General features: G+C 33.5%; 1 protein-coding gene across 1 annotated transcript in view; it reads right to left on the reverse strand.

The window, feature by feature from the left end:
* Positions 1-25,369, reverse strand: part of LOC128984436 (uncharacterized) — a 220,207-nt gene that overhangs the window by 124,368 nt on the left and 70,470 nt on the right. Inside the window, exon 3 of the mRNA XM_054403756.1 lies at positions 17,315-17,348. The gene's annotated coding sequence lies outside the window, so the exon portion shown is untranslated. The remainder of the gene's footprint in view (positions 1-17,314; positions 17,349-25,369) is intronic.

Below are 25,369 nucleotides of genomic sequence, written 5' to 3' on the forward strand. Positions count from 1 at the left end.
ATATTGAGTCTGTGGCACGTTTTATAACTATAGCAATAGAAGATAAACTACTGCACTGAGTGTTGGTCTCAATTACAGTTTTTTCGTGTACACGTACTCTTGTAGCACAACCAAACTAAGAATATTACATCATACTGTAAACTGAAGCATCTTTTATTTCACATGATTGTAACAAAAACTAGGGGAGAAAGTATGATTTTGGTGATACTAGAAATTGTAACAAAAAAGATTCTAGTTTCATGGTGGTATAATATTTTATTGATTTCCTCTTCCAACATTTTCCAAAGAGGCTGAATTTCAATTGTCTGTAACCACATTTTCACGGAACAACCCGAAGTGAAACTGCGCGAAGTGCGAGCCTAATAACCGACGGTTACAACAGATACAAGGAAGGAAGTGGTGGAGATCTGCGCGTTGCACGCTGACCGCTCGCTTTGTAGTGTTTGTTTGCGCAGTCGTGGGCGGAGCGTGGCACTGCGCAGGCGGGAAAGCGTACCTAACATTTACTTGCGCAATGCGACTGATACGGACACTTCGACAATCGCTGTTTACGTTTAACTGACTCCACCTTTCCGTCCCTTGCGCGGTCGTGGAGTAAATAGCTCTCGCTCGTGGCTCTGTAGATGTTGATAGTATTGTAGCACTATTTGTCAAAGCTAAAGTGGTCATGTCATTTATATGGTCCAACTGTAGCTAATATATCTACATCTTCTTAGCTACCCAACCAAGTGGTTATTATGCGTTACCATATTAATCAAACGTGGAAGTTCGTATCTCAAAAAGTAAGAAAGCCTCTATTTTTATGGTTCAAAACTGGACCCATCCAGCTGTCTTTTATCATTGAACTCCAACAAAAGGCCTTGACTAAAAAACCAACTGATCTCCTTATGAAAACATTCATCTCGCACACTCAATACTTCCTCAATTCATTCAGCAGCGGATTAATACGCACTTTGATGTGTCAACGTCATAAAAACCTAATGTAATCTAATAAATCATCTTGTTTAAATTCAACATAGTTCAATTAACTTTTCCCTCATAGCATGCGTTACTATTACAAGACTATATTTTCACCCTTAGTTTTTGATACTACCATGATAATGAGGGGACACAAGATGTGAAAGTTTATTATGAGTAGTCATTTCAGCTTGGCTTGGTTTGGTTGGGTTTATCGACGGAATTCAGTAGTAGAAAACGGTGTTCAGTATCATGTCTCCCCGAGGAAAATATGGGAAAATATTCAACACATACCATTCTGCCATTAAAAATAAAGAGCGACATCGGCAGTTACACTTCTGAGGGTAAATTTTAAGTATTAAAAGTTTCAAACCAATATTGACTGAACGTCTCCTAAACATATTTTTATCGCATTACTTAAACTTTACAAATTACCAAAGGTCATACAAATAAAACAATTTGAAAGTAAAAACCGTGACTAAAACAAAACATAAAATGTGTGTACCGTCCCCGAAAAAAAACATTTACAACAGGACTTTGAAATGCACAACAATCGAAATCAAAATGTCCCCTTTCACAAAGCGATCTACTGACGACCTTTACTGTCAAACAACGGTCCACTCTGGACAAATTAGCTATGGTAAATGCGATAGTTATTGGGCATTACAATTGAATTTCTAAAGGCACAAAGAACAAATCAGCTGTTCGGTATCCGTCGGTCACGATCGTCGCTGGTGGTCCGTCGAGTGGACGACTGTCAGGTCCAAGTTACGACGCTGATAAGGACCACTTCAAACTTGAAACTTAAGGAGGAGTAATGGCCTATACTGAGACAGGGATTATGAAGTTGCCGACAACGCCATCTTGGGACAACTTTGACAACTTAGCCTGACAACACGTTGACGTTATCTCGGTTGTCAAAACTTTATCGGAAGTGCTGGATGATTGGATAAATATTTTTAACCTAGTTTTAATTATTTTAATCTTGCATTAATGGTATGCACTGTAACTTGAACCAACATTTTCAAGGTCGCCACTAGTGTTATCAACACATGCGGGTTCCCTTATCACAGACCCGCATCAAGTTGATACTTCCATGTCCGCTGTCGCCTCCGCCACGGCTACTGGTATAACATATCACCTCACTGCCACCTATACGGGTAATGAATTATGATCTCGAGTATAACAATACCTTATGACATCATAACATTATTACTGTATTGAGAGATTTTAATCAGAAAACTGTACTAGAGATGTAATTTGTTTAATAAAACCATTTTACTATTGATACGCTACAGTGATGTTTAGGTTAGTTCAGTTTGAAATAAAAAAAATAATACTAAGTATAGTTTTTAAGTTTCCAAATATGAGTTTTGAGTAAAAGTAAAAGTATAAGTAAAAGTTAATTGTTTCGGACCCCTCTGAAACAAAAAAGTGTTTTTTTTTGTCACGCCAATTGATCAAAGGCAAATTGCTAATGTCGGTTTTCTCCTGTACCTGTGAATAGGTGAATTAAACAAAACAGTTTTTTTTTTTATTAAATCAACAAGTATGGAGAACTTGTATTTGTGATTTAGGGAGACTACTGAAAATATGCCCTCTAATCTTGAACACATTATTTGTTAACTTAGAAGCCCCATAAATATTCTTGGGTTCACTGCTAAGTGCAGTGGTATGTTGCATGTGAATAATGTAACCCACGGGGTACCGACAGAGGGCCGCCTGTTACGTAAAGAGGGTTTCTAAATATCTCGTAACTTACAAAAACATTTACTGATTAATTGATCAAGGTATCGGTGGACAATGACAAAAAAAGATAAATTAGAACCAACATAAAGTAATTTGGTTATACCAGAGAAAAAATACTGTACAGTGAATCAAAACTTAATCAATCCTAAAAGTTTATTTAGCTTCAGTTCGGGTAAAAATAATCAGGCTCGAGATCTTTGTAGAAGGTCGAGAATCGATCAAAATTCGGTATTTTAGGAGTAATCGAGGGCTCATGAACTTTTCTGGTGAAAGATTGAAATATCTACTGATAATGCAACAAACTAGGAAATAAACTTTAAATATAGTATCAACAGATTGGTGAAAATACAATACTTAAGTCAAAAATGACCTAATAAATAAAGGAATCAGAGAATTTGAGCTTACAGTAGTTTTTACTAGGCCTACTGATAAGTGAAACCGTAATAAAAAATGTGGTTGTCAGTAATCTGGGATAACAACAACTAATGGTCTTTTAAAGAAGTGAACTGCTGATTTTTGTTTAGTCCGAGTGATGTAATTATTTCAAAATTTGAATGAAGTTATTGGGAATAAAGCATAGTAGCGTGATCATAAATTTTGTGGCTACGTACGAATTTAAAACTTAAAGTAAATATATATAATAATTAACTATACTGATAGAAAAACGTCATTTTCGGTAAGTAATGAGCCTTCTGGAGCTAGGTATCTTCTTCAGCCTTCAGGTTAGGAGTTTTGACAAATACAGTAGGCCAAATAAGTATGTTGTACGAAATATTTAAACCACGTATCGGTAAGCTTATTAGCTGAGGGTTAGGTTATTCGGTTATGTATTTTGAGGTTGAGTTAGCGAGGACTTAAGGTGATTGTTGTAGTAATTAGTAGTGTTGCTGTTGGTTGGGTTATTGTGGTTGTTGTTGGATTGGTATATTGACGAGTTTTTAGGTGGAATTAGCGAGGGTATAAGGTGGCCGATGTTTTAATTAGTAGTGTTGCTGTTGGTTGGGTTATTGTGGTTGTTGTTGGATTGGTAGATGGACGAGTTTTGACTTGGTGCTGATGGAGTAAGGTTGGAAAGACCGATGGAGCATCTCGGAGGTGCGGACACTGTTAAGATACTTCAGGTTGAGGATGTCTCTGAGAGATGTTATGGTGAAGCGCTACGGGTATCTCTGTTCATGGTCCGAAGGTGGTCAGCTAACCATAAGGCACACCTTTCGTTAGCCTTTAAGCTTGAGATGTGGTGGATCGCAAGATGAAAGAGAAGCAGAGTGATACGTACGACCAGTGGCCGCCACAAGGTACCGCGATATTAGTTCCGGAGTTTACACCAATGTCACGGTCACACAACCACACCCGGGGTAACACCGTGATACTTCTGACACTAGAGTTATGTCATGTGATTGACATCAGACGTGGCGTTGGAAGTGAGAGGAGTCTTTCATTCTTCTTCATCACACTCGGAACACACTTACTATTTTTCGTATCGTGCTTCACCCATCGATGTATAAAGTTTGAGAATATACATCGATGGTTTGGCCTTGATTCAGGACTATAACTAAGATCTAGACTAACAGTTCGGAAGATTAACTAATACCTATATTACCTAGGTTTGCATACCCATGCTTTTTCATCCTCGATGACTAATATCTCAATAACCATAAAAAAAACGCCACTACATCTAAATACCCCCGTCGCAGCAAACCTGCATACTAAGCGAATTTCCATTTACCCGGCTTGATTTCTACTAAAATATTCCCTAAATAATTATCAGATTTATTTCCATTTTTAAATAACATTAATTTTAGTGAGTAGTTAGGTTTGCTGCTACGGGGAAGATGTTGAGGTGTGTTTTTTCAATTGAAATATTGATAGCTTAGTATGAAATAAACCAAATTGCCAAATTTGATTAAAATATATCCATAAACAAGCAAACTAGAACAGTTTATTTATTCTCCATAAGAATAACATGGGAATTTTAAATTTACAATTTTTTTAATTTTCTCCGTAGTCAATGAACATTCAAAAACACTTCAATATACTAAATTATTTGTTTTTTTAAGCTCTTCAAAATGGTTTAGAGAGAAATTTAGAAATTTAAAGTTTTTAGGGTCAAAAATGAGAAAAACCCATTTTTACCCCATAAAACCCCCCATAAACCCCTGATCCCATGGTCCGATTATGCTGGTTCGCGAACTCGTTCGAATAAATGTAGGTTTACACGTTTATACCAAATTTCATCAAAATCGGATCAGTTTTGCTCGAGTTATCGCGCTAACGGACACATATATAAATATATATATATATATATATATATGAATTTGAACGGATGGTGTTTTTGGCCTCTGGGGACCTCAAAACGAAAAAGTAAATCGGTCCCGGGTCTAAGTCTTACCATGAGACCTACGGTAATAGCTTATTCCCTATATGGGAAATTCGCTAAAAGTATCACAATTAAAGACAATCTGTTTAACGTTTCATGGAATTTAAATTAATTGCAATTTATGGATATGTCTTAAAAAAATAAATTTCTACCTTTAATTGTGGACTTTTAAACAATAATCCAAATATCCATGATACTATCGCAAACCTAAGACTTAGTGCGATATTTTAATTTTCACGAAATGTGGAGTGTAATATCGTCTAGTTCATAACATGTTTGGAGACAGTTTATTAAACATATAATTACTTAGTTTGCAGGCTTGCTGCGAGGGGTGATAATGTATTTAATTTCACTCGCTTTTCAAAAGTAGTCTCCTACAAGCACTCGGAGATATTTTTAGTTGTAGACGTAAACTAATTTTAAGAGCAATAGCCTACACGTTTTGTTTAGTAAACGTTAGAAAATCTCTTTTATCAAAAGATTGCGAAAAGTTTAATTTAAATAAATATTTAACTACAAACACATAAAAAGTATACATATTACTTTTCTGAAGCTACATACGAATTGAAGCTTATTATAATTATTTGAATTTTGGCGTTTGAATTGAAGTAAAGAACTGTAAAGCTAACAACAGTATATCAACCAAAAAAATAAATAAATGGTGTAAAATAAACCATAAGACCAGACTATCGTAAAGTCAACACTTAACGGTAACTCATGTTTGAACTAACCAGACACATTAGTGAGAGGAAAACACACACACAGAGCCGGGCAAAGTACAGTTTGTCTGCGTTGACTTGGGACAAAGCTAAGCAAACCACGTGTCTATAAGTCACTTCATCGTTATAGAATCGTTTAGAACAACATTACATTGTTTAATTATAAACTAATTATAAAAATAAATTATTTAAATATTTGATATAATATAATTTAAATAAATCACAAGCAAAGTTACATCACATCAACACATGTTTCCACACAAAATTCAATTTTAAATTTTTATGATTTAATAAAATTTCAAATTACTGTATATGAAAATCAAGCTTAATTTTTCAAAGTAATTATTTCAAATGGGTTCATTTAGTACTACTGTACTACTCCTGCTGGAATTGTTGACTTTGAATAATGAAAGTAGACTTAACGTTACTGTAATGTATGAAATACGTTTCGACGGGTGTGACATGTTGATGTAGACTTTTGCGTTGAATTGAGTTGATATAGACTAAATATTCTTTCCTACTTTGATGTAGGTAGATTTCATGCTTCAAACTATATTCTTTAGGTACCGGTATAGCATACAACTATAAATATATTGTGATATTCAGTTGACATAGTGCTACCGTTGGATGAGTAACGGACAATAGTAAACAGCCTAACATTTTCTATTTATATGGGTGATTCAATTATGAGGGAGTGTGTTTTATGTTTCATATATGTTTAACTCTAACCAGGCATAGGTGTAATATTAACCTAGATAACAATTTTGTAGCTGTTCTTATATGAACAATCAAATAGCATCAGAGCAAATGACAGTACAAAACAGTACCAGTGATTTGTAAGATTTAACATTTCACAAAATCTTAATACCTCATTTCCAAATCCTATAAATCTCGATCAACAAGTTTTCCCTGTACAAGCACGGTTTTAGCTGTAGCACTGTAAGGGTGGCAAATGGAGCCATTAGTGCTGTGAATGGCCCTTCGCCCAACAATGCGGTGATGGTAACCCAAACACACCATTACTCGGTCCCACTGCAGGGTAATTGGTAAGGCGATAGGGGATCAAAGAGTCCTGAGGGAGCGTGGGACAGGAAACTCCTGTGGGATAACATCTGGTTACGGGATATGCTTTCAGGGGTAGCCTTCGGATATCAATTTGACAGAGCAATTCAAAGAGGCTACTCTATATTTTACTTATTTACATTTCAAAATTAACTATTCTATTTTGACAGTAATCTAAATGGATGTCTAACATCAAACCTAGTTAAAGCCAGAGATTTTAAATAACTGCATACAAACTGCTTCATATTGAGTAGTGAAATTAATTTTTCCTACAGTCACCCGACAAAGTTGGCTTCCTTGTACTGTTTATAGTACAGAAAGCTGCTAATTGCTGCATTTTTATACTTTGCCGTACGGTTTATACTTTGTCGTACGGTTTATACTTTGCCCCACATCAGGATTCCAACGAAACAACACAATACAGCGTGGTTCTACAGTATTATGCACGTAATCCGTGTACGCTTGGAAATAGGTTGGCAACACTTAAAGATAATAATACTATGAGCAGCTGATTGACTATTATAACTACGATTTAACCTGTCATTTCGTGTTTATAGTTTCGGTATTTCTGAACTTTCTGGACTTTTCTTTTAAACGTTTTTAAAACATTCCTACGATCTTAATAAACAAGAAAATACCTTTAAAGCATTTTTTAGGCGCGGAAACCACTTCAAATTACAAAAACATACGGAACTATATTCTCAAAACGCGGAGCACATTTCTTGCCGAGGGAAAATAGCGGAGTGATACGGACCGCGGGTACTACTTTCTCTAGGGCACCATTTGTGTTGCCAGCTGAACCTAAAAACGTGTTGTATAGTGTTTGAAAGACTAATTATTTATATGATTTATAGTGACTGTAGGAAAAATATAATGTGTAACACGAGTGAAAAAGGCCTTTGCTGCACTCGAGATCATTCCGCACTCGCCTGCGGCTCGTGCGTAAACATTTCTCTCGTGTGCAGCAAAGTGCCACTTTCACCACTAGTTACACAAATAAATATTTCAAATACCTACCATGTAATAACTTTATAAAATTGATGAAAACACAGTAACCTGACAAAGCGATTAATGCATAAATAAACAATCAATCTAGGGCAAATTTGAGCTAAAATTGCAACAACAACAATACAAAATGTAGTTGCCACAGATATGGGATTATGATATATTATTAATTTAAGGTTTTGAACTTCTAAATAAATAAATAGCAAATCATTGTTAGCCTGCGTCCGAAATACGAGTTCATCTACACGTACCCACAGCTAATATACATAGTTGTGCAATAACCTCATGGCGATAAACTTTACGCTGATTTGAGTTTTCAAAATCTGCTTTACGTAAAGGTTTGTAATATGGTTTGTTCCTATAATGCTATGCTATGTGCTTATTTTATATAAACTAATAAGATGAATTAAGCGTGTTAAAACCCAAAATTACTACATTAAATGGTAAATTGAGTAGCTGTTCGATTACATAACTGTCTGTATAAACAGTGATTTAGACGAAACCACATTTGATAGTTATAAAACTACTGCGACTAATTGCAAAACAATTATAACATTAATATCTGCGCATATGATCTACGGAATCAAAAGAAATTACCTAGTTTTAAACTATTGAACATTTATTGCGCTTGGGAAATAATCTCGATTTAAAATGGCTAATTAAGTACACATTCATATACAATAAAATTATTTATTAGGAGACTTTCGCTGTTATTTCGTCCAATGTAGATTCTTAACAATGAAAGTTAGATGTTAAACTATAGGGACACATTCCATAGTTTTCCTCGCAACAACTAATTAATACCATTGTACGAACACCCTAGATTAGATAATTTCTGACATACACTAACTATGGGATACACAGTGAGTAACAAAAAACAGAATAAGTAAACATGTTAAAATATAAACTACTTACCCTTTTTACGAAATATGTTAAACATTTAGCTGTATTTGTTCCTTCACTTTGCACTACACTGTCACCCACCCTTGCACTGAACTGCACTATTGTGTTCTGTAGAGTTCATCCAAGCGGGCTTATCTACTGTCTGCTTTAGCCCTTTGTTTACTTTAGATAAATTTTCCGTTTAAGTAACCTTAATTTGCGTAAACTATTGTTTCCAAATAATCTGGAATTATATAAAAATACGATGTTGTCAATACCTAAGTAAAGTAAATTTAATGTCAATTTTGACATTACTAGAATCAATGCACTATCACACCCTATTAATCCGGGCCAATTGGGAGTAAGTAAAAGTTGTACGGAATAATGGAAATCGTAATAGATTAAGTGAGATCGTAATAGATCGAAATTGTGAAATCGTAATAGATTAATGTGAATAGATTAAGTGAGAAGATGGATTGTTGGAGAGGAACTTCGTTATCTACTGACTGGTTGATTTTTCCGCTTAGTGACAAATTGTTTATATAGTATTAGCTTTCAAGCTGATTATGACAAGCTTAAACAAGGAAAATAAATTAAGTATCTTGTCAGTGTCACTTACAATTTATATTTTGGGAAATTCGAGTTTTGAATACATAATAAAAGATGTTCACTCCCTATAAAGCTTAGAATATTTATCAAGAGATCAATGTCTGTGTTTGAGAATCAAGGATCTTCATCACTGTTTACATATAATTAATTTTCTCCTCCGTTATTTTTAAAATAAATCTTCTACAAAAGCATACAATAGTGTAGTTGATGTCAAAACGTACGTAGCACATATTACAATTTACATTATTTACATTAGTTTTTAACAAAACCGTCTGCAAATAGCTTACAGTTGATTTTTTTAAAGTAATTATGTTACTTTTGAAATAATAAGAACAAGAACAATTATTAATTACATTGGAAAGTAAGAAAATGCCACGATTACTTCATTGTTTTAGGACATATTAAATCAGATTTCATCGACAGATAAAGGGTAAAATTAGCGAATTGTTAGAAGCAGGACACAACAAAAGTTGAATCCATCTCGAAGGCAAGGTTCCATGTTCAAGATAATACACGGATGATTAACAAAATTAACTGGGTTGATACAAGGCCCCACTAGAAAAAGTTTTTCTAGTGGGGCCTTAGTTGATATAGCGAAATCTTCAGCACTGTTTAGATATATTTTTTCCTTACTAAATTTTCGGAAACAAATAGTTTACAAATAAACACACAATAAGAAAGTTAATTTCAAAACTGACATAACGGACATTACAATTTACTTTACTTAGGGATTGACAAATTCCATAATATAATTTTTAATACATTTTATTTTTTTAATGTATTTTTTATATACTTTTTCGCCTCCCATATAATTTCTACTAATGAAATTAAAAACTAAAAAATATACACTTACACCCTGTAAACAAATATAATGTAAAATCACACAAATGTGTTGTGAAGAATCTGCAAACAGAAGACAAGAGAGTTTTTAAGTGGCGTTCCACAAAACAGTAACCGACCAAACAAAACAGATGACGAGCTCTTCATAGCCACCGCCGCCGCTGCTTCACTATTCATAGCTCCTCTCGGCCGGGAATAGAGGAACTGAACGTCTGCTTTGTTTATACTTACGTTCCCGCAGTTTTGTTCTAAAACTGAAAGAAACCCGTTGAAATAGGAAAGCTCCTTTCTTTGTTTGGAAGCGGATATGTACTGTAACTACTGAGTAATTAAAGTTGCGAGATATTTTAGACATAATTAGCGACATTTTAAGTGGCAGGAATTGCTCTTCATAATGTGGTTGTTGATGAGGATGTCAACAGTTATGAAAAGTTATTTTTGTTGTGTTCTCGTTTATGAAAACTGTAAATCGAGGATTGTGTGATAAACTCATTTTTTACCTACCAAAGATATTATTAGAATTGGAAAAAAGAGTGGAAGAAATTGATTGTTGGAACATAACATACCGTACCACAGAATTTTTTACGATCTAAGGACATTCCACAAATTGAATTACTGTTGTTGAAGACTTTTCCCCTTGAGCTGTATTTATCATATATGTATATTTATCTTATGTTATTATTTCATTCAGTTTATTTCTTCAATAGGCCTATATTGTTTTTCTTGCTCATGTTAACATGGTGTCTTTTTTATAATTTAAATATTTTTTTACATTTCTTAATCCAACATATTTTTCCTTGACCTCTATTTATCATATGTATATATTTATCATATGTTATCATGTAATTCTGATTACTGATTCAATATATTGTTTTTCTTACTCATGTTAACATGGCGTCTTTTTTATAATTTAAATAATTTTGACATTTCCCAATACATTATTTGATCCTTCCAGCCGGATGTTGGATTGGGAAATCAACATTCATCTGTGATACTAGTGTGTACCGTACGCGTTTAATTGTGTGATATTTGTAATAAATTATTAATTTAATTTCAATTTAGAGCCATTTTACAACATATCTTACATAATATTTTTCCCCCCAAATTTAGTGTCAAGGTACAGTATGATAAGTAAACCTTTTGCAATTTGTGTAAAAAATACACTTTAGGGGAGACCATAAAAGATATTAAGTACCAAAATATTAAAAAAGACAGAACTATGCATTTACTGGCAACCAAACGACTGGTTCGTCGCAATCCTACAATTCTATAGAGCTATAAACTGATGTAACAGTTGTCCAATAGAGAGACGCCCAGCAAGTTTTAATTAAACCAACCGTCACACAGACAATTGGGCGAGGCGTTCAATTACCGAACAAGCGCCAAACACTTCTGTATAACCTCACTGTGGCTATGTAACTGACAATAGTGTACAACCACACTGCTACTATAGCATACAGCACAAACACCACACGGACAGTTGAACTGTATTGATAGACCTATCAACTGCAGATATAGCAACGACTACAGCAAATAACTAATAGAAACAAAATAAATATCTCTAAAAACACAAAAAAGATTCCTATAAACAAATAATAACGGCGTTTAAAAAATAAAATTCGAAAACAAAACAATGAATATTCTTAACCAGAAAATACAGTAGAAGCTCACTAACTTGACACTTGGTTAACTCGACAGTGAACAGATGACAGGGCTAATGCAAAAAAAAAAGATTTTTCAGCACATCTATAATATTAAAACGAAACAGTGTTTTTTTATTTCACGATTCTGAATCAACCACTCGGCGGATTTTCATGATTTTTGTGTTGAAAGAAAGATAATTTTGAGAACTAGGGAATGTCGAAGCCATAATTTTAGTTTAGGGTCCCAGTTTTTTAGAAATTAAGTTTTAATTTTTTAAAAGTCTAGCAGCCGACGCTAAGATTTTAAACTAGCTTTTGGCATAAAATAATTTGCTTAACATAACAGCTGTAAACATTCAGCTTTTGTGTCACAAATTCAGCATTTGGATAAAAATGTAAAGACATACTTAGGGTTGACTTATTTATACTATGTGTAATGCTAATCATTGATACGTTCAATTCTTCTGTAAGAGGATGACAGATTAATTAAACTATACATAGTAAAATACTAGGATGTTCAAATTATTTTTTAAACAATCTTTGTAATCTTCGATTTGTTTTAGAGCAATATAATTTCTTTTAACTAACAGCTGGTTAAAATATAAACTATGGAACTATGAGGTTATTTTATTTACTCTTATTTTGTCATTGATTATAGGAAATAAGTAAGATTAGAAGAGATAATTAGACCACAGTTTAAAATAGTTTAGACCTAAATTAATTAAACCATACTACAAATCGAGGCTCTGTACACGAGTCTTAATGAAAAAGGATAAATGCAAATGATTTTACTGCTCCACTTTTCAAGGAAAGAATAGAAAAATAACAATGTTTACATGTTTTAATTCTTCATGGTAGCTTTTTGTTTACAATTAATGTTTGTCTGCTTTAACTTTGTTTGGATTAGGCCCGGAAATATTGATGTCATAAAAAGAAGATCAAGAATAATCAGGAATCACGATTTTAAATTAGAACCACAACCTCAGCCGGGTTTTATACAAAGATAAACAGATGGATGACAGATTGAACACAACGTCAACATTGACCTAGGATACTGCAAATAGACAAACCATCCTTTTATGAAATCGAAATCGTGTTCAGTTGTGGTTACGTTTGGGGGTGCCTATATCAGCGCCCCCAAACTTGCGATGTACATTTATTCAATGAGGGTGGGTAATTATTAAGGATAGAACTGATAACGGTATGGATAATAAGCATTGACAATTACGTCATTAGCTTTACTAACGTGTTTACTTTTTATATTCCTGCTACATGTGACCAGTTCTTTTTTTCAAATGAATGTTATTTGATCCAAACAGCTGTTTCAAAACAAACTGTTATTGTTTTTACTTTTCTTTGTTTACCCTTATTTATTTAGCAATTAATGCAGTGAAATTTATATAAAGGATAGGTGTGACGATTAGTTTTGATGTTAGGACACCAAAGTTAAATTATGTGTACTGTGAATTTTATTGGATATTATCGTTTTATTTTAGGTCGTTTCTATTCAGACCTACTGGAAATTGTGTATAGTAGTTGTATTGTGGTGATAATAATTATGGAAGAGGCAGGTATGCTATGGAAGGTGGTATCATTGACTAGGTCTATACACTTCTCAATTGACTATTATTTGTATTAATAGTCAAAGGTACTCTCTCTACTGTAGGCTACTTATAATCAGTGTGCGTCTGTGCGAATCGGCTGCAAATCTCACTTCAACGCTTTTCACATCGTAAAAATTGCAGAATTGCTGTTTTATTGTAAAATTATCGGATTAAAAATGCATATCGTATAGGCCTATGATGGAATAAAAACATATTTGGTCACACAACATTTGTTTACAAGATGACTTTTCACATTAAAACTGAAAGAAACTTTGCCTTTTTTATGTGTAAACTAGCTGACCTGAATTGTACACGGTTTTAACTGACTACTGAATTCCCGTACGTAGGACGGGCTAACAGCTCGTCTATATATTAATTTGAAACTGTTTTTCTTTGTCACAGCTATTTTGAGAGAACGGCTGGGCGTAGAAACTCGGTAGTGGTGTCTAAATAAAGGTCTTGGGCTGTATATGAGCCATCAAAAGAGAAACATGGTGAATTCCCTTGGGGCTCTGCCCCCGTGGCCTTTAAATTCCCATCCCATGTTATTCTTATGGCGGAAAACGGGGTTTTTGTCACAGCTAATTTGAAAGAACAGCTGGGCGTAGAAACTTGGTAGGGGTCTCTAAAGAAAGGTCTTGGTTTGTAGATGAGCCATCAAAAGAGGAAAGAGGTAAATACCCTTGGGGCTCTGCCCCAGAAGTCTTTAAAGTTGCCTCTTCAGATTTGTTTACATTACGACCATATGCATAATTCTACACTACTTTCTAATGCAACAGCTGTTAATATTTAAATTGTGATTTATTGAATTTGTCAAAATGAAGTACAGTATTTGCAATGGATTTTTCTGATTTTAAAATTGATTTTCTTCTGCATCGTGTCATGTTTTGCAATATAATGTTCTATTACCAAATCAGTGGAAAATCCTAATATCACAGTAATTTTTGAAATTATTTCTTATGGAGTTAACTTATATCTATTGTATTGGTTGGTTTCTGCCGTTTTTACCACTTCTTGGAGATTGTACGTAGGTGATATTCTTTGGCATATTGCATCCGTAGACGAAACTTGGGTTGGTGTAATTATTACAATGGAAAAGAGCGAGAAATCCTGGTCAATTTGATATAGGCTAAAAATAAAACTGAATTAACACTGTGCTAAATTTCTTGAGCAATCATTGAAATAACCGATTTGCAAACAATGGAAACATAGAAAAAGTCATAGAACACAACTAAGTAGAAGAAATAGAAATAATGTTTTTTTTTACACTAAAAACACTAAAAAAACAAGATCAACTTTTTGAAAAAAGATAAGATATTTACAAAAGATTTTGATTATATCTAACTGTTGTGTAGATCGTGAGTATTTCCATAATCTTTGAGTCGCCTGTAATGCTTTGCAATTGCTCGAATTCGAGCAACAGGTACACTAGTCTAGTTTGAATTTAAATTCAACATTTAATATTACTGTACCCATTTCATTGAAGATTGTTTACTCAATATGGGAAAAGACTCTAGTAAGTAATTGTATATGTAAAAATTAGTCTGTTACAAATTTATTCGACCCATAAAAATGTCAATGTTTTGGATGATCCGACAACGTCCGAGTCCACAAATAGTGGAGTTTTGAGATTTTACTGTACCTGTACAGACTAATTAATATCTATATACAAACAAATTTAAATTTTATTATCACTACATGAATACCCCAAGGAAAAAAATGACTGGAGTAAAAGCTAAAGTCAATTGCTATATCAAAGGTTGTGATACACTTTGTGTAAATACAAAACCCCCACCAAGTACTTTTATACAATCTGTTGTGAACTTCATAAATTTTTTGTTCGATACATCTACTATAATTTACTTAATCATTTATCTGATTACTGTATTTCAAATTTCAAAATACAAATTTTGACTATTGAGTGAAATATTCACGAGACCTACATTTGTTATCCAAAATTCGAAAATACAACTTAACTGTTAATAAGTGAAAAGCATTTTGAACAGAATTAAAATCACGGAGGGGACGGGTGAGAGCAGAAACATACGTAATGTTAATGTACAACTCAATGGGTAATAAATTAGTGACTAATAAACAACAATTAGTAATAATTGGGCGGAAGATGTAAAAAAATAATAGCATAATTTGTACATAAAAGCTATATATTATTAAAACTAAATCAGAATAGTAGTATAGTCCTCGAAAGTTCACCTATTGAGAAATAAAACAGTCTAATGGAATGGTTTTAATACGGTTAGCAGAATTCCTTAAAGAGGCTGAAATACGAAATACACTATTAACCTAATTAATCAACCAGAAGCGGAAATTTAAATCGGTTTTGTAACACAGTGTTTAATAGAAAGCCGCAGGTAATATTGTGGAATGTATTTCACTGGAGCCATTCATTATGCATTCTCCGCTAGACAATATTTGCATAACAGGAAGATTTCTGGGAATCCAGCCAACAGCCGCAGCTCACAACGACGGAACGATTAACTGAAATAGGATACCTAAATGCAATTGATTACCTGATATAATATTGACATAATATTGGAATGGACCAAACTAACGTAGTTAATAGTGTGACATAATATCAATATGAGGTAATCACTTTAGGGACTAACAACTTTAGACGTATTATTAGCACGAGGTGTCCTCATTTATGCAATATTGTAATCTACACTTCTGATTTTTAATCACGCAATTCCTTTTGAACGACTAGAGCTAAAATTTTACACGTAGGTAAGCATTATTTATTTCAGTCCCTTGTTATAACAGTTCAGACGACGTTACAAAAACAATAGGATATTCTCAGTAATCTATTACCAAGGCACTACCACATTACAGTAACGTATTTGCGTTTTTATTAAGCCATGGCCTTGCGCCTAAAGTCAAATTTTCATTGGATGGTTGTATCATGAATAGACCAATTACAGTTACAGCATCTAGGTCCTCAATCGACCCTCTTGTAATGGAACCAGTTAACTTTAGGTTTGAAGATGATCACTACATATAACCACTAGGCACTAGGCGATGGTGGGGATATGTAAGTCAAACAGATAAGTTGTAAAAATAATATTTTTAAATTAATCTTCTAGGTACAACAATGATTGTATAATCTACATTTTACGTTTTATAATCAATGGTGATACTGAACTGTCTTTGTACAGTAGTAGCGCCATACATATTTTTCATCACTCTCGAAAATAGCCCATTTCCACGGAGCTGAGATCTTCAAAAATTTTCAATTTCCATACACCAAAAACAAATAGTGATCAGCTGACTTTTCCTGGCATAAACATTACTTTTGTTACGTAAACATTACTTTCGCTACACATACAACACTTTTCCTGCAATCAACAAAGTTACAACTAAAGTTTTTTTTTATTTTTTTTAAAGTTTGATGAAGTAGTTTTTTTATCGTGATGAAAAGTATCGTTCAATACTCGTCAAGAAAGCCCCATTTCGGGGCGAAATAGTGTTTTACATGCAAGTCTTAGTAGTGAAATATAATATTTCGCCCATATATTCCTTGTAATGCACGTTAAAAAGGTATGAAAAGCTATTCATAATGTTATATGTTTTTAAGAAAAGACACTATTCCATTCAAGTAGATCTTTATACAGTTTGTTGAGTTACGACTTAATTTATGAACTAATAGTAGGAATGATTGACATGGAATAGTAATTTCATAGATGATAGTTTTCGTAAGTATTATACAATATACTTATTATATAAGAGATTCAATAATGATAGCCAATTTTTTGCTACACGTTGCAAGAACACGTAATTAGAAGATAACTGTTTACACTTTTTAACTATGGTATAAATTCTTGTAGTTTAAATAAAAATAATATAACTTACGTCACTACGATCCCCACATTGTCGTGGCAGCTTGCTGAAACAAACCCGTGTCATTAGAATATAGCACAAAGCAAAACCAGCAAATAATAACAAGTATAGGTTTTGAGAGGATTTCACAGTGAGACTGCTAAGATTACATAGACAAATCGAAAAGTAGAAAATAAGACTAGGACATTGCTACGCACCTAGTATACGGCCATGAGGTTGGTTGGAATCAAGCACAATAGAAAATTGATTTAATAGTTTGCCCTCTAACCAACGAGCACATCTAACCAAGTGAATTTGTGTTTTGAGTATAGGTATTTCAATAATAAGCTAAACTCCTTGAGTATTAATTAATAGTTTAAAAAAATGAACCAATTGACCAGACCATACAATTTGGTCTTTTTTAGTAGGTTGATTTAATTCTCTATGACCATCAAATTTTAGCAGGGGTTAAATTTTTTTTGTTCTCAATTTTGAGTTCGGATAATTTTCAGCTAACTAATTGATTAAGACTAATTGTCAAATAGTTTACTTACTTTGATACCTAGTACAACTACTTGATACCAAGCGGAATTTAGTTATTCTAACAGATTAAGGGGAAATGTATTAATACTCTCAATTCACGATGGATGTCGAAAGTTGTAAATTCAATCAGGGTTCGGCTTACCACCAAAGACAGGCTTAGTTGCCTCATTAGCAGGTTGTGTCAAAAGCAGCAAAGTTAACTTAATTGACGTTAACAAGTTGGTTCCCGCTTATGCATCGAAACTTAACCACTGGAATGAACATTCACATTAGTTTGATGGCTTTTCACATTTTACTAGTAATAGTAATAAATTAAATCTAGGTGATTGATGATATTTTTTGAATGGAACATTTTGGCACCAATCTTTTTAGTTGTTTATATTTATAAAAAGTTGAAATTTCCTCGATAATTTGTCTGTTAGTAGCAGGAGCTATCCATTACAGAGGAAGTGGAGAGTTATCCTTATTTTTTGTTTTTCTAGCTTTAAGTACTGAGTCACGAAAATCTCACATGTTTAGAAAAATCCATTGGTGATCATTAGGATTTGAATAAGTGTTCATATATATATATATATATATATATATATATATATATATATATATATATATACCTACCTATATTATATAATCTTTATATATGTTCCTTTAAATATGCTGAGCTAAACAAAACTCAATAATGTATAATTATTGTTACAAAATATAAATTTCGTAATTTAGTAAGTATGACGAAACAGCATAATGACATTCACCTATTGCGTCTGATGATGATGCGACTGCCTAATCGAAATCGATTGTCCATTAAAGAATATAAAGACGTGAACGAAAGTTTTTGAACACCTGCTAATATTTCGTATCTGCTAATATTAAACACCTCAGTACGGATAAACATCGCCACTTAAGGACTATTGGCGCGCAAACTACAGCCTTGACGAGACCTCTCTCCGTAGATGAGATGTGGCAAATGTAGCAGTCATCCTTGTAGTGACATTGAGGATCTGGGGATCTGCTTTCCTCAGTGACAGCAGACAGCAGACAGCACCCGCGCCGTGAAAGGAAACAAGGACACGACATGACGACCGTCGGCTGCAGTAGGTCAGTGGGGCCCTGCGATACAGCGATACAGCCTCCCCTGTTGTTCTTGCCAGTCAGAACATGGGATGGACAGTAATCGTAATAAAGGCAGGAAGATAATTAATCTACCAGCTCAAACGAACGATTTTTCAGCTAGGAAAGATTAGATTCGGTTTTTACGACGCAGATATGCCAGGATGCGTAATTTTAGGCGATGAATGAGTGAACGACGATTGTTGAATAACTAAGATTAGACATCATCCCCATGTTAAATTTGTAGCCATTTTTTTTTTTTTACTAAAATCGCCGTAGTTGATGTGAGCCACCAACAGATTGTGCTGATCTAAATTACTGATTTATGTTGAATACAACATCTTTTTTAACCATTTCAAACTACACTAATGGTTAAGCTGTGAGCTATAGCAACTGTTATTACCCATCAACTTGGCCAGCAACAAAAAATATGGTAGAAAATAGAGTTTTAGTCACTAGTGCATTCTGTGACTGGCTCACGACACAACTACGTTCTTATTTTAACAAAAAAATGGCTACAGCTGGTCCATAGAGATGGGACGTCTAGATACTGTCTCAGTTCAAGTGCTTTGTGTGTTTTGTTTAACCAAGATCAATGAATTTTCTAAGGATCGAAACGAAAATCATCTGATTGGCGAACACTGTATCCACTCCGGTGCTGTCTGCCGACCCGAACCCCCCATACAGCCTAGGCGGCTGTAGTTACACTAATCAATACGAACTGGACCGCATCTATATTTTTCAAGGAATGTCTATTAATCAATGAGCACGTACTGAATATGAATGTATAATCGAGTAAGATCTCTGTAGCCTTGTTACCAACTAAAATCTGCTGTTTATTTAACCAGAGCCATTCATCCCCAAAAATCAAGGATACCTGGGCCCATTTTCGGACCATCAACAAGCTATGTACTGACATTTATCGGGGCCGAGCCGGCGTCCTTTCAATAATGAATTATCAGACGAGTACCATAACCACTCCGCTACCCAGCTGACCATTATGCTCTGATGGGTTCCTAGTTTCTGCAGTTTCCCCAACCACGTGACGTAACTGGCACAACAAGCCCGCTGTGAGAATCTGGCTAAACAATAACTATTGCCGTATAGCTGCCATTATGACGTGAAGGCTGAGAAACTGTTAGTTAATGCCTTCCTACAATGCAGTTCTAAAGAGGGGGATCAGGCAGAAAACATCATATTGCACGTCTCATTATATATGGTTTTAATTGAGTTGAAAATGGTTCAAAAGACATAGTGTTGTGTAATAACTTTTAACTACAGTACTATGTTTTTATGTCAATAAACGCGTTCCTCCGATAATCCGACCTCTTTGCTGCTTCGACCATGCTCCCGGTCCTGTAGGTGACGGATTAGTTACTACTGTATAACGAAGCCGTTATGGAGGGTAGAACACGGAACTTCTGGCATATATCTGGTAAAAAATCCTCAAACGACTGGAGACCACTTATGTAAAACAAAATTTACAACAAACAATGGAATTTTGTACATTATAATTGCCTTTGAAATCTACAGAAATGTCGTCTAGTAAATATATTTGTATCCAATGTATATGTTATACATAAAGAACCATGAAATAAATACACGAACTGCAAGGTTAGGTTTTACTAATCATTCTTATTTCATTTGTTTCTATCAGTTGTTAGGCGGTGTGAAATATAAAGCAGTTGAAAAGTGTAAACAAAGTAAATTAATGCAAGTAGCTTTGACAATAAAGTTAATGGTTTTACCTAAACATTTAGTCGCAAAGGGAAAAAATCAATATGCATTACCAAAAGCTACACTACAGAACTTTGAATGTATCGATTGAAGCTCTAAGTCAAAGATGCAAGCAATAAGTAAGACAATGGGGCTCCTGGTACAGTAATTATATATGTGTAAAATTGTATCATAGTTGGTCCAATGGCTTTTGGGTGATAAAAATATTAAATATAGATACCTCATTTATAGTACATTAATTGTAAACAATAAATTTAGATTTTCTAGCTCAAGTGTCCGCCCAGAAATCGATATTTCGCTCTGCGTGCATTTTAACATGTTTTATGACCACAAACACTATAATCGTCTATTTTCCTTCTGTATACAATTTATATATTCCTCTAGAGAAGCTATATTACCACAAAAGACAAACACAACACATGATTACAATATAACTCACACTCAAAGAGAACCACATACAATTCAAATAGAATTCCAATCAAGGTACGACACTGTAGGAAACCTCACAAGTAATTGAAGCCCGACGTAATTCAATTATCAAACCAAACCCGACGAGTCAGTGACACTCTCGGTAAAGGGGGGGGGAGGGGTAGTGGGGGGGGGGGGGTTGTCACCTGTAACTGATAGGGGAGTTAATGAGAGCGAGAGAGACGAAGAACAATGGAGTCCTTCACCTTGGAACAAAGCAGGTCACCCGGTCAATGGGAAGGAGCTTTTTGTTGATTATATCGCGAAAGATGATTATTTTTCAGTAACAGATTCCTTTACATTAAAATATAGTACGATAAGGTTGTAGCTTGTCATTAAATTTTAACAATTAAAAACCGTACTAGAATTGTGTACCTTTTTACCATCATGCAAATTATGTACCCCTTCCCTCAACATTTGTATTTGCATTTTTTCATTACATCTCGGGGTTAAGGTCCACGCTAAAACACAAATTGTCTATTTTACCGAGTATTTTTTTTTAATAATTATACTATTTTTGTATTTCTTTTTTTGTACTATGAAGTGAACGTTTTGTGCCACCTGTATTAATGAGGAATAGCCATTTTAAAGTCGGGGTACAAGTCTACCCCCAAAACTCCTAAAAACACTAATAGATATTTTTGTCCTACTAAAAAAAAAGAATCTAGAACCAGAACCGTTGTGTTGGAGTACTAATCTTGTACCTTGTTGGAGGACTAAAATAAATAACCAATAATTATCAGTCAGCTTTACCAAGTTTGGATATTATAAAAGAAAAAGAACAGAGACTATCTTTAATCTTATTAATTTATCTGATATTTCAAACTATACCACAGAATCAAGAGAGTATACTTATAAAAAGTTATTAGTTATTGAAAAAAACTCAAGAGAATGTTCAATATCTTATGGTAAAGGTTATTTGGTTTATAGTACCACTAAAGATTCATACTTTTCAGTTTCCTATTTTATGGTATGAAAAGTTTGAACTATTTTGGTAATACTCAATTATGTAATAATATGTGGTAAATATGTTTGTATTGGTAAACACCAACGGTGGGTTTAAGTTAGTTTTTACGATTTTCAATATGGTATTTATATGACTTTCTAGTCAAACTAAAAATTAGAATAAATTCAAATATACTCTTTCATAATGTTTATTAACATTTTATTGACTAACTTTCATGCGACTAAGTCATATCTAATTTAAAAAAATACCCACAAAATGTTTTCGTTACTTTTGCCTGTGAACAAACTAAAAAGTAATTTATACCTGTTTTTGACAAAACTGCTGAAAAATGGGTTAGTGTTTATGTTCGTAGTAATTGATAAAACAAATATGTTGATAGTAATTGATAAAACAAATATTTACGTTCGTAGTAAATGACAAAATAAATAACCGATAATTATCAGTCAGCCTTACCAAGTTTGGATATTATCAAGGAAAAAGAACAGAGACTATCTTTAACTTGTAACTTAATTCATGTGATATTTCAAACAATACCACAGAATCAAGAGAGTATACTTATCAAAAGTTATTAGTTATTGAAAAAATAAACTATTACAACTTAAACTTAACAGGTAAGAGATTTTTCGCAGATTTAAGAGATTATACCCATTAAAATAATTAGTCATTAATATAGGGTGATTACCGAGAAACGCATGTTTTTCAAATAACGAGTATTCAGGCAATTCAGATAAAAAGTTATATTTACGAGTGGAAAAACACTGTACACAATATGCAATTTTAGAATAAAATTACTTACAATTTAGTTTAAAAAAATTACATCTCTGAGATGGTCGCCTTCTGCTTGGTATGGAATTCCTTCTTCGAACATCCCCTACAAGAGTTATCACACGTTTTGGTGATGTCACTTGGCTTTCTCGCTAACCGGATCTTGCAGTTCCAGATTTCTTTCAATGGTTTTTTATCTAGAATTTACATAAACAACCCACAAACAATACAGGAACTTAAAGAAGCGATTCGCCAGGAAATCAACGCCATTCCTAGAGATATGTAAGCAAAATCCGTAGCAAGTTTTAAGGAACACCTTCAACACTGTATCAAAGCAGAAGGCGACCACCTTAGATATGTACTGTAATTTTTAAACACTAAATTGTAAGTAATTTTATTCTGAAATTGCATATTGTGTACACTGTTTTTCCACTCATAAATATATTTTTTGCTTTGAATTGTCTGAATACTAGTTATTTGAAAAACATGCGTTTCTCGGTAATCACCCTATATAATAAAGAAATAACTACAGTTTAGCCTTGTCTTTGTCACAGATAGCCTTTATTTCTCTGTTATTTCACAATAAAGAGAGAATACTTATCACACTATGATAGCACCCCGAGTTACATCCGTTTACTGATAAAAGAATACTCAACTTTCTTATCACTAGCGACTCGTGTTTTAAATGTCCAAAATCATAACAAGACATTTCGAAAATCATAATAGATCGATTGTGACAAGTAGGCCTATTTATTAAACTTGTCTACACATGAGCAGTTTTTATAATAAATATACAAGACTTTTAATAATTTTTAATGTACTTTCAACTGAAAAGGTACTATACGACTATACGACTATACTATGGACTATACGAAGGTTGGTTTTTAAGCCAAGTGTAAAAGGAGATGCGTGTGGAATTAAATGAACCGTTTAAATTAATACAAATAAACCTGTCAAGCAGGATTTCTGTATTGTGCATTCATTTAAATGGATTTGCTGTTGTTTTACTTTACTGTATAAACTCTTTATCGTAAGATGTCAAAAATAAAAATATATTTAGATACACAGCTAATATGAAAATTCCATTAACAGGGTTCCACCAGCCGTTGGCTGCTTACCACGTAAACATTGTCCTATAAAAACGAACCTCCTGGCATTATTAAAGTGTTTATGGAGTTGAAATAAACTGTGAAATATTCACAAAGATTCAAACTATTCACTGGCTGAACTCAAACTTCGTATTTTTTTCTTTAGGTACCGGTATTTACAAAATAACTTTGAAAATCCGTAAATTAGTATTTTTTACATGCGATTTTAACTTTTAAATAATAGTTAAACATTATTTTTGCCCTACTCAATGCAAGCTCTGATATGTTAAGAGCACAATTATTGGAAACAAATTAGTTTTAGAATGTTGAGAGCTTGTACCGTAGAGGCATGTTCAGGAACATTGGCATGTTTAGCCGTCTCTTGAATTGACCGGATAGAAACCTCTCAAAGTATTATTTTGGTTCTAAAAGAAATTAAACAAGTTGTTAACGCACCAACTACAGTACTAACTAAACTTTGCCTTCGCAGAACAGTTATGACAGCTCATGATATGTAGGGAACGTGTTGGATAGCCTTTTTAATCACACAGAAGATAATATAAATAAAATCATTCTACACAATTGCTTAGTCCAAAAGTATGACTTAGAAAACGAAAATGCTACTACTGCCGCAAACGTGCCTCAGTTAAGGAATAGGCTTAAATAGTCCAACAGACTCAATGTCTTGTCTAAATTGGTGTCTAACCAACATTCGAGTAAATAAGGTAAAAGGAGGATAAAGGATTTAACTGAGCAGAATACACACACAATTAAATTAAGTATGATAAATAAAATATTTAAACTCTTTTCCGGTAAACTAAAAATTCTAAGGAATTTAATTTTCTTTCTATAAATTATGTTGTTTCTTGATTTTTGAAGTTGAAAAGGAAAGAGTATAGAGAATTGAGAAAGAATTGTAATAGAGCCTCAGAACAAAGTATTTCACATTAGTATTCCAGACATGATTGAGGCTCTATTCCAACTCGTATCGATCTCAATAAACTTATAAGACACCTGATCCTGCATTCGTGTATCGTACACTAAAAGAATGAGTGGATTGAAATATACGTACTTAATTACTTCATAAGTAAAATAAAATGTAAACTTAATTATCTGTGAACAAATGGAAAACTTTACCCTCTTCAATGCTTAGGCGTAGTTCACATATGGCAATGTAGATTAAATCTTAAGTTTTAAACAATTTCTAACAAGTGCTAAGCATAGTTCATTTTACTACCTGAGCGATTTTTTTTAATAAATAAATAATGGAATATGTTACAATCAACCAACCATTGTTAATGAGGATAAACTTTGTCTTTGAGTATACATATTTTTAATTTAACTAAGAGTTTTAATCTGTATAGCTTTATTCGTATTTGAAGCCTGGAAGAGTTTTCTAAAGTATGCATACATCTA

The sequence above is a fragment of the Macrosteles quadrilineatus genome, unplaced genomic scaffold, assembly GCF_028750875.1.
Source record: "Macrosteles quadrilineatus isolate MER2022 unplaced genomic scaffold, UCM_ALF_1.0 Scaffold_2__2_contigs__length_208266976, whole genome shotgun sequence".
NCBI lineage: Eukaryota > Metazoa > Arthropoda > Insecta > Hemiptera > Cicadellidae > Macrosteles > Macrosteles quadrilineatus.